We start from the raw sequence: 9,300 nt of genomic DNA on the forward strand, positions 1-9,300 counted from the left end.
TATTTCACCAAAAATCATAGACCTATTTTAGTACCTTATCTTTTTTTATTGGTATTTTTAAATATTTAAATACAGTTTTGGAAAAAAAAAATCTACATTTTTTAAGTGAAAAACGATTTAAAAGGTATTTCAGTAAAAAAAAAATTAATTTGAATACATTTTTTTTTTGCCTAAATTTTTATTTTTAATTATCTTAAATATATTTTTTTATATGGCACACACATCCCTCTCTGCCTCAAATTCCTAATGTTTTTCATTGGCCAAAACTCTGCCTCCTGCACGTCTCCACCTTCCTTCATAACAAGAATTAGCTCCGCCACGATGCTTCCATTTTCATCCTTCCATTTGATTTGTTTCATTCTTGCAGTTAGATACTTGGTGCACAGCTAGCCTCGTTCGGTACCCATTTAATCACAGCGGAAACTCTGTTCTTCATCCCTCTCCTTTGGTCCAAACGCTGAATCGACTGCCATCTGCAATTCTGGAGATTTTAATTCCAAAAGCTTCAGTTCTACAAAATACCAATTCGGATTCTCCTTCATCGTGTTCGGTTTGAATTAGTTTTTCCCTAAGTTGATTTTGATTAATTGATGTTAATTACTTTACATTATGTGAGAAAATTGATTAAATTAGGATCTGTTATCAATTGTGTGTAATTGAGAATTGAATTTTCGATTTAAACATTATCAGCATTTGGTTCTCTTTACTTGAGAAAATAGTAATACTTAAACATGGCTATACTAGTTCAACTGATACTGACTTTTATGAAATTTCTGATCTTTAAAAGCTTATTCTTTTAGTTGATTCAAATTTCAGGGGTCTATGTTTCTAATGTTTTTGAATTGTAGGGGCGAAATTGCAAGATTTACTATGGGCAGGATGCCCATGAGTCTAGTGAGGTAATTTTCATTTTGTTTGGTTTTTTTCTCCCTTTTCTTTATTTGGTTCACTGTGATGTTTTTGAAGTTTACTAATTGACTATTTTGCTGGGTTTTTTCTGAAAATTGATGAATGGCTGGATTATTCTCATATGCGTTCCAAGTTTAAAAGTTAGTTGTACCTCTATGAATACTTAGAAAAGAATACTTTTCTGGTTGGATACTTCTTATGAATTGCAGACCCAATTTGGTCAGGCCCAGCAATTATTTGTTTCAGTTATCACTCATAGTATTATTGCTTAGAAATTGTCATGGTTGGGCTTGTGTTATTCTATTGTAGTGGGGAAGATTTATCAATTGAATACAAAGTATTATTTCTACTTTTAACACCCTGAGTGCCAACAGGTACCTCCATTATATTACTTGGAAGGTTGGAGCTCGGTTCATGGATGAAAAGTTTTAAAGTTCTTTTCTTAAGCTTGTAACTTTTATTGGCATATCTGATTTTTTGCAATTATATTTTAGTGTTGTTGCTTAAACCTTCTATTCTTTTGATTTCCACATTTCGAGCCACATTGTGTTAATATCTTCTGGACTTGCACATCACTATGTGCAAGTGCTTGTCCTGGTTTTTCATTTTTTCGGTAGAATAAACACAATTTTTCCCTTGTTATTCATGCTGCTACTCGTAAGATGGTTAAAATTCTAAATGCAGGTATGCTTATATATCTGTAATTTGCTCAACTACTGAAATTGGTGAACTTGTGTTTGCTTTCCTTCCTTTTCTTTCATAAACAAATTCTGCCAGGGGTTTGATAACTGTTTCTCATCATGTTTAGGCAATTTATACTGATACACTGATGGATGTCAAATTAGTGATAAGTTCTATGTTAAGGGCAAGCAAATTGAGTTGTCCTAGTTGATGTGGTTTTCTTGGAGGAATAAATCTATGTTCTACATTTGAAATTCAGTATTAAAAGTGGAAGAACATATGTTAGACTTACTAATTCATGTGATCTGTAGACAAATTTGAAGCAATAGGGTACATGAAAGGATTGGCATAATTCAAATTTAAATTCTTAATATGCTCTTTTGCTTAGAGTCCAATCTCTTGTTACTTGACTATATTGATGAATCTATATGCATGTATCCATTTGCCTTTTGCTGAATAAGAATTGCCATTTTTTTTCATTTTAAATTATCTTGAGTTAGAAACTTGTGTATTGTTATATTTTTATATAATAACTTGTTCTCTTCTTCAATATGGCAGTTTTGTGGTGTGAATAGGTAAGCATGCCAAAGTTGCATTATCTACCATTGGTAGGCCAGCCAATTACATTTGTACAGGTAAATCACGAATTATATTCTTTTTTTATGTACTTCTTAATGATTTTAGTTGTACTTCAATATATTATAGAATCTATATTGCTCAATTATAAAGATTATAATATTTGGAATGATGTGTTTTGTAATCATTATATGCATATTCAGATTTCTCTATTTGAATCTAAGAATGTTTGCATCTTTTTTTATACTTATGTATTTTTTTTTTATTGTTATTTAGGTTATCCAACATGAGCTTTGGGAGTACATTAAAAATGAAGATACATGAAGAGTTGCTCCCTTTTGGGGAGAAATATTACGAGTTTCTTTTCTTAGCATTATGTGTTGTTGAAATATAAACATATTGATAATTATGTGTCTTAAATTTAGAAAGCTTATTTATAAAAATGTCATTATATTGATGATGTAATAATGTTGATAAGTTGCAGTTTTGGAGCGTTGTTTTTTTTTAAATAAATGTAGAGATCTATGTTTTTTTTTTTATCAAAGTGTCATAGTATTCAAGATACTTATTTATGAAAAATATCCTTATATTAAGGATGTAATAATATTCAAGTGTTTCAGTTTAGATATTATATTTTAACAGAAAAATATCATTGTATTTGGCACGTAATGGATTTTTATGTAACTAAATGCAGACGTTTTTATAATTAAATGTTGTAAATTTGGAGATGCTTTTAAATTAAAATGTCGTGATGTTCAAGAGGCTATGGATGTTTTTTGAAATGAAATAATGACATAACAAAAATGATGCATCGTTAACTTTCCTACGCTTTATAAAAATGTCGTAGAAATTTCAAAAACTAAAAATAAATAATATGAAAAAATTACGACGCTAAAAATGTAAACGTTGGAAGTATGACGACGTTTGTGACGACGCTTTGAATTTACCTACACAAGCTTTATAGTGTCGTTAAAATTAACGACACGCAATTTAATGACGCTTGTGACGACGCTTTGAAAAGCGTGGGTAAGTGTTTAGGGACGTCGAAAAGCGTCGTTAAACCTTAAATTTTAGCGTCGTAATAGACCCTTTTTTGTAGTGATAGCGGAAGATGACACGTCATTCATATTACTCCATTAAGTTTTGATTTCTCTCTCCACGTACAATTGACAGAACTTAACGGAATAATATAAATGACGTGTTACGTGCGGTTATCGAGGCCTAAATTGATACCTTTTTTTAACTTTAAATCTATATATGTGCTATTTTCCAAAAAACTATAAACCTATTTTAGTACCTTATCCCTTTAATTTAAAATCTTTGCATACGGTCTGGTTAAAGTATTTCTAAGATTTGTGCTCACCCCTAGTTTGAAGCGGAAAGATAAGTAATTAAGAAGCAAAGATGTACAAATCAATGGAGTTTGAAGACATGAAAGAGTAGACAGGGAAAATAAGGAAATATTGCATATTTTACAAGAGTTGAGTTGATATATGAATTATTAAATCCTAGAAGGAATAAGAGGAGTGGCGTTTTGGAGGAAAGTACTTGCAGCCGCTACTCCACTTCCAAGCTTAACTCGGTAACCCACATCCCTTAGTATCATCTCCACTCCAGCTAGACAACCCAATAGTTGCAACTGAATAAATTAAATAAATAAATCAATGTCACATTTTAATAAATAAGTTACTGTTTGTTAGTTTGATTATATAATAAAAGATTAAGGGCTAAAAATGAATTTCGGGTTACCGGGGGAGATCGAGTTCCTAACGTGAAAAACAGTGCAACATTAAAGCAATTAGGGATGCAAACAGGACGGGCAGGGTGGGAATGCATTTCCCATCCCCATTCCCCATTCCCCGTATCCATCCCGCAAGTTAGACTGGGATAGATTTGTCCCTACCCCATCCCGTGGGGAATCTCCGTTCCAAAAACTCATTTTCAATTTACAGATGTTCCAAAAACTTTAGCCCCATTCTCTGAGGAGAATCAAACCGAATTTTCAAAACCATAAAAAAATAAAAATTGCAAACAATCAATCACTTTTTTAAAATATACTTAAATCATAAAAAAAAAGCAATTATAACGGGAATAATTGAGAATCCGCTAAGGATCCCCATCCCCACCACGGGGAACAAAATTATCCCCATCCCCACCATGGGGAATAAAATTATCCTCATCCCCGTCCTATGCATTGTAGATTCTCTGTCCCCTTCAGGGTGGGTCACCAACGGAAACGGGGAATCCCCACTCCATTTACATCCTTAAAACCAACGTTGTTGATACGATACAATATGGGACCTTAATAACGGAAAATGAAGCATAAAATTGCACTATATCTAAAAGACTTAATGTATACACAACACTTTCAAATTGGTCATAAAAGTCGATTGCTCCTCAAACAACTGACTAACTCTTTAAATTTGCTTAAATTGATCTATTGAACTCTGAATTTGCGTAAATTGATCAGAACTTGTTTAAAGTTACTTATTGAGACTTTAAACTTGTTTAAAGGAATGTCGTGTTTTAACTTGTCCAAACCTCTCATTTCTCTACCAAGTAAGATTTAGAAGGTTAATAATGTCACTTTAAGTAATTTCAAGATGCTAATCATTCGTTTTCAAATTAGAGAGTCATTAGACTTTTTTGGACAAGTTTTAAATGACTACCGATGTATTAGGTTATGTGAAAAGTTATTGCATTGTTTTTCACGATCAAAATGAGAGTTTTAAGTGTTTGGTTAGATTTTTTTTTTTTTTTTTTTTTGCTAATTCCTACTTTTAAAAAAGAAGTTGTTTCCATAGGATCACTATGTACTTAATATACTTAGCTTCCTATACTTACTTAAAATAGTTTTCTCAAAGCTTTCTTTATTTTTGACACATGGATTTATTGAGCAAATAAGGGATAAATTGCACCAATAGTCGCTGAACTTTCAAATCAGTTTCAATAATTAAACTTTTATTTTGTTTTGATAAAAACAATAAGTAGAATAGTGCCATGGCAAATACGTTGGAAAGAACTCGGCTACCTATAACATGACAGTCACGAAATAACCACGTATATGCCACGTGATAATTTCAAAGAGTTAAATTAAGTACATAATAAATATAATTTTTATTCTTTTTTGTTATCTGACTATCATGTCATACATAAAAATCAATCATTTCCAACGTGCTTGTCATATCACTGTTCCAAAAAAAATTAAAAATATATTTTATTTTGTACGGGTTGGAAAAAAATATTCAAATATTTTCGTCAAATTTAAAATATTAATCTCCAATTCTATTATTAAGTCACAAAAAAAAAATATGAAATCTTTTTAGAAACAAGGGATATACAATTGGTGCAGAATAAGGAACAAAATATATGTTTGTAATGATGTCTGAAATTGACATATTTTGCCAATGTTTGGGGATAAAATTGCTTTTGACGGCAAACATTAGAAACAAAATTGGATCATGATAAAATTACTCTAAAATGTTAGATGTATTTTTGCACGGCATCCTTTCTTAGATAAACTCATTTGGATTGGCTTGTGATTTTATTTTGGGTAAATAATTTATTACTTATCGTCTTTTTACCTAACACACTGTTTAGTCCATCTATTTTGAAAAACATATTTTAAGGTCCTTATCTTTTATTAATATTAACCATTTAGTCCTTCTGCCTAGTTTTTTTAGATTTTTAATCGAACATGTCTTAGCTTTCAGGATAACCATAGTAGAATACAAAATGGTCATATTACTCTGTTATTTTCTATTTGTCTGTTTATGCCAAATATAACAGTACAAAATCTATAAAAAAAAATAAGACAGAAGAACTAAATGGTTAATATTAACAAAAGTTAGGGATCTTATAATGTGTTTTCAAAATAGGAAGACTAAGAAAAGTGAGGAATAATAAATTATTTACTGTTAAGCTTGAATACATCCCGTCTAAAATAACAGTGCCGGACTATGTCTGGGCAAAGTAACTTTCGCAAAAGCTTGTTGAATCCTATTAAAACACAGTTTAATCCGACTCATAAACTAATTATAGTTGCCTAGACCTGTTTAAGGATTCTTTCTACCCAATTTTACTAATTAATTATTTGCGTAAAACTTATAAGTATTGACACTGCAATTATACAACATAATATAATATAATACTAAATTAATCCTCTAAGCTTAATAGGTTAAATTAAAAGTAATATAAATAAAGATTTTCAAATCCTAATAGAAGTCGGACATGAGAAACCTAACTCTAGTGTTAATTTTATTTAAAAACAGAAATTTACACAGCAATAGAATATCAAAGTCTAGAGGAATATTTAGTAACAGCAATAGAAATCCAAGTTGTTTAAGGAATATTTATTCCTAAGTTTCAAAATACTATATATACCCTGCTCATTCAACTCTTCCTATCGCCACTGCCAAAACCAATTATTTCCCTGCTCAATCAACTCTTTTCTATCCTATTCAATGGAATCTAGCTCTACCCAAGTTCAAGTTCCTTCCGATATGTTGTTCGAGATTTTATCTCGTTTATCATTCAACACTCTAGCAACTTGTAAACTCCTTTCTAAGGACTGCAATCGTCTTACTTAGGATTCTTCCTTCTTAAATCTCCATTCTCAAAGAACCAATACTTTATCAGGTTTTTTCTTACAAACCCTGAGATTTAATCAAACTTCTGCTTTTTTTTTCTCTGATGGAAATCCAAATCATAACATCTCTCTCGATTTTCTACCCTCTCAGTCCGTACAAGGGATTTTGGTTTGTATTGAGGATAAGAGGATTCCTAGATATTATGTGTGCAAACCTCTCACTAAAGAATGGCAACGCATTCCAAACCCGAAGACTAAATATTTCACTGAGTCGATAGTCATTAAGGTTTTAAAATCAAAGCCTTTACACTACAAGATAGTGAGGTTATCCCAACCAAAGCATCGTTACTTCGGAAAATATAACGGTCTTAGATGTGAGATTTTTGATTGAATGGTTGGTAAATGGAGGCAGATTGAGCAAGTAAAATTGCCATGTGACGAACACTTTTTTAGTTGGATTCCAGCTATTTCTGTGTGTGGCAGATTTCACTGGCTGACATCTGCAAAAAAAGGTTTTCGCATTTGACGTTGATGATGAAAAGTACGATGTGTTTTCACTTCCTTTCAGTAACGATTATAAACATGTTCAGCTGACAGAATATGAGGGGAAGCTTGGTGTTATAGGCAAAGAAGGTAATTTTATGGAGGAATGGGTAATGGAGATTTATAAGAAAAAAGAATGGGCGAAAATGATGAGAGTTAGTGTCGAAGAAGGGCAGAAGGAGACTTGTTATCCAGTTGGTTTTTGTAATGTTAATGTTGCTTTTTTGGTTCCGGAATATTATAGATTCTTGTCGTTCAAGTTTAAGAATGGAAACGGTGTTCAAAAAGTGAGATTGAATATCCTCTCTATGCAAGAAGGAGTTTTTCGTTTTCGATCCGATTTTGAGCTTTGTGGTTTGAAGAATGAGTTTGCCAATAAGAAGTCAAGGAGGAAAGTGAGAAGAGATCGGCATTACCCTTATTATAGTGCTAGTTCTGCATTAGTTATCCTGCTTGTGTTGTTTTTCTTTACTTTGATGTGTTTTGTTTTAGACTTCTAGATTTTATTGTAATCTCAGAAAAAGGAAAACATTTTTCGACATGTTTGCAGATTTTAAAGATTCATAAATCTTAATATAGAATATTTTTGAACATATAGCAATCATGTTGTAAATGAAAGTTGTTGATTAGGATTAGATGTTTGTTTACTAACCTTCCTGATCTTCCGGATTTGCAGTTGCAACGTGTTCTTAATTGTAGGATTAGCGGTGATGATTCTGATGTTTATTATTGGCGGCCTGCTAGTAATGGAATTTTTACTGTTCGTTTGTTTTATCAGTGGCTCCGTCCTCCTCTGTTCACGGATCCGGTTTTCTCTGCTATTTGGAGGCCTTATATTCCTCCTTCGCACTCCATGGTTTGTTGGCAGGCTTTCAGAGGTTTTCTCCCTACGCTGGCTGCATTACGGGCTCGTGGTATTCCAATTGTATCACGTTGTCCGCTTTGCCTGTGTGATCAGGAATCTCTTGACCATCTGCTTGTTCATTGTCCGTTTGCGGCTCAGATTTGGCACAGTGTTTCGGGTTTGTTTGGTCGCCGGTTAGACGTCTCTTTGTCTCTCATGGATTTCCTAAAACTTGTAGTATCTCATCGTTTTAGTCCTCAAATTAGGGTGCTTTGGAATAGTGCTTTTGTTAATTCAGTTTGGGTCATTTGGTTGGCTCGAAATGCTTGCATTTTTGAGGAGGTTAAGCCAGATATTCATTTTTCTTTATGTTTATTATGGGCTTGTTTGAGGGGCGCGGACTCTTTCAATCTTGGGACTGTTTGGAATTCTTACGTGGAACGTCAAATACTGGACACTCTTGGTTTGGCTCCTAGACTTCATCGGGCTCCTCGGGTGATTGTGGTTTGTTGGCAGCCTCCTCCAGAGGACTGGATCAAAATTAACACTGATGCGTCGGTGGTTTCTGGTGTTGCTGGTTGTGGTGGTATTTTTAGGGATCGTCTTGGTCTTGGTCGGTCGCTTGGTTCGTTTGCTTTCCCGCTTGATTGCAGTTTAGTGCATATGGCCCAACTTCAGGCGATGTTTTTTGCTGTTTCTGCGGCTTATCATCGGGGATGGCGGAAGATTTGGATGGAGTGCGATTCCTGGTATGTGGTTTATATTTTTCGCTTTCGTCCCGTTGTGGTCCCTTGGACTATGCAATCGGACTGGAGGATTTGTTTGCAGTTTTTGAATCAAATGGAGGTTGTTGTTTCCCATATCTTTAGGGAGGGTAACCAGGTCGCTGATGCTCTTGCGAGCTTTGGCCGTCTGAGTTCGGGTCAGATTTGGTGGGATTCTTTCCCCGATTTTTGCTCTCTTCTTCTTCGGGATAACGCTATTGGCAGGACTTTATATCGTTTCCGTTAATTTTACATTTGTTTTTTATTTTTGTTTTGTTCTGTTATTTGTATACATTTCTTAATTCTTCTTTTATATAATTTCTGGGTGTGGGTTGTCCTGGGGGTGCCAACCTAGTTGGGATTCCTGTGGTTTGCCTTCTCCTCTGCTTTATTCA

General features: G+C 33.4%; 1 long non-coding RNA gene across 1 annotated transcript; it reads left to right on the plus strand.

Moving 5' to 3' along the window:
- Positions 1 to 247: 247 nt before the first annotated feature.
- Positions 248 to 2,650, plus strand: LOC136233518 (uncharacterized). The gene is made up of 3 exons (XR_010690866.1): positions 248 to 899; positions 2,149 to 2,225; positions 2,443 to 2,650. It is a non-coding gene; the product is annotated as an uncharacterized lncRNA (long non-coding RNA).
- The last annotated feature ends 6,650 nt before the right edge of the window (positions 2,651 to 9,300 follow it).

Source organism: Euphorbia lathyris, chromosome 6, assembly GCF_963576675.1.
Source record: "Euphorbia lathyris chromosome 6, ddEupLath1.1, whole genome shotgun sequence".
NCBI classification, from domain to species: domain Eukaryota; kingdom Viridiplantae; phylum Streptophyta; class Magnoliopsida; order Malpighiales; family Euphorbiaceae; genus Euphorbia; species Euphorbia lathyris.